Here is a 1,842-nt window from a genome sequence, read left to right as displayed (position 1 = left end):
CCCCCCCAGGTGCTGTGCTCAAACCACTGAAGTACTGCAGAAAGTGTTAAGGCGGAATTAATACTTCTGCATTGACTCAATGTCCATGTTTGTGAGCTGAAACCATTTCCCTCAGTGGAAACAAAGCTTTAATTTACTTTAATTTCACAGATAAGAAACAAACTGTGAAGAAGAGGAAATCTCTGCTATTCGCTAGGCTAATTTATACAATGTAAAGTGCCATAGACTTGTGCTAAAAACATTAGCATGTTGTATTTGTTTGGAAAACGTGTTTAGAATAATGGTGCATTCCAGGCAACCCGTAACTCATGTTTTCACAACCTGCAACCCGTGAAAGTGCACTGGAACGGCAGTTAAACTTCCCACCCATGAACTCGTACAAGATTGATGTACTCCCAGTTACGCTTTCTGACGTCACACAGCCCTCTAAACCAATTACCTTACTCCTCTAAACAACAATGACAGCCCTATGGATGCGGTGTTGATGCAGGTGATACATGATGAGAAATAGACATAAAATAACCCTAATGTTAACGCATTATTGGCAGACGCTCTAACAGCTGGTTTCCAGTGCAAGAATAATCAATACAAAATACGTTTCCAAACACACAGATAATGTAAAATAAAAAGTATAATAGCATTTGTGACCTTATGCGCCGTTTCTCCTTCTCCGTTTCTTTCCTGGAACGCTACAAAGTCATAACTCGTGACTTGAAGTCGTGACTTACGAGTTCAAAAGCCTGTCTGGAACGCACCATGAGACAGTTGTTTTGTCGATGAACCCTGTGAGCTGTAATGGAGACAAATTTTTGTAACGTTACGTTTGTTAAATGTTGCTGTTGCTCCTGGTTTCATATGAGCAGAGGAAATCTCTGCTAACCACTATGCTAATTTATACAATGTAAAATGCCATAGGCTTGTGCTAAAAACATTAGCATGTTGTATTTGTGGAGAAAATGTGTCCAGATAAAGACAAGTGTGTCTGTGAATGCTGCGAGTTATAGTGAAGCTGATTTGTGTACTTGTGTTTGAAATTGTTGCTACTAAGCCATGTTCAATGTGTGTTTTAGGTGTTTTGAATCAACTAAACTTTATAGCACTTCACAGAACCCCAACAGAAAATAGCTAACACCAGAGAAGCTAATAGCACCGGAGAAGCTAACGACATCGGAGAAGCTAACAGAACCAGAGAAGCCAATGGCATCAGAGAAACTAGCGGCACCAAAGAAGTTAATGACACCAGAGAAGCTACTGACACAGGGCGTAAAATTAACACCAGCCTAGCTCCAATAGCGGGTAAAAAATGAGTTACGCGTGTAAAACAAAAACACATACCTGCCGGTGGCCGATGGAAAATTTTGAATTGCAAGTGGGTTTTTTATGTGCTTTGACCATTTCTGCCAGCTGTGTCAGACTATTTTGACCCTTGCGGCTTATTGTATGTGTGCCGGGAATTCATGACGTCAGCTACCGGAACTTCTGGCTAGGGATGCACCGAATATTCAGTAACCGAATATATTCGGCCGAATATTGCAAAAAAACACACATTTGCAAAAAAACACACATTCGGTATTCGGTGGAATAAGTTAAAAGCAAGGCCGAATAATAGCTGCGCGGTTTTGATAACGCAATCAAACAGCGTCCGTGACGCGCGGATTAAAATGTCGGCAGTGTGGCGATCCGCCCGTCACCGCACTCGCATTTGTGACTAAAAATAGTTTTGAGCGAGCAAAACAGGCTTAAATCATTCAGCATGCTGTGCGAGCAGCCTACAGATTTAAACCAGCAGCAGAAACGAAAGGCGAATCCCACCGATTGTGGGTTGAACGGGGGTCATAGACA

At 41.9% G+C, this 1,842-nt stretch overlaps 1 protein-coding gene, 1 long non-coding RNA gene and 1 pseudogene across 5 annotated transcripts in view; 1 reads left to right on the top strand and 2 right to left on the bottom strand.

Moving 5' to 3' along the window:
* Nucleotides 1–1,842, bottom strand: part of LOC126404276 (gastrula zinc finger protein XlCGF57.1-like) — a 236,338-nt gene that overhangs the window by 65,986 nt on the left and 168,510 nt on the right. The gene's annotated exons all lie outside the window — the stretch shown is intronic.
* LOC126404292 (oocyte zinc finger protein XlCOF6-like) overlaps nucleotides 1–1,842 on the bottom strand; it is an 89,066-nt pseudogene that overhangs the window by 26,902 nt on the left and 60,322 nt on the right.
* Nucleotides 1–1,842, top strand: part of LOC126404398 (uncharacterized) — a 32,073-nt gene that overhangs the window by 9,144 nt on the left and 21,087 nt on the right. The window lies entirely within an intron of this gene.

The sequence above is a fragment of the Epinephelus moara genome, chromosome 17, assembly GCF_006386435.1.
Source record: "Epinephelus moara isolate mb chromosome 17, YSFRI_EMoa_1.0, whole genome shotgun sequence".
In the NCBI taxonomy this organism is placed as follows: domain Eukaryota; kingdom Metazoa; phylum Chordata; class Actinopteri; order Perciformes; family Serranidae; genus Epinephelus; species Epinephelus moara.
The sequence above is the reverse complement of the archived record's forward strand: the minus strand, read 5'-3'. Positions and strand labels throughout refer to the sequence as shown.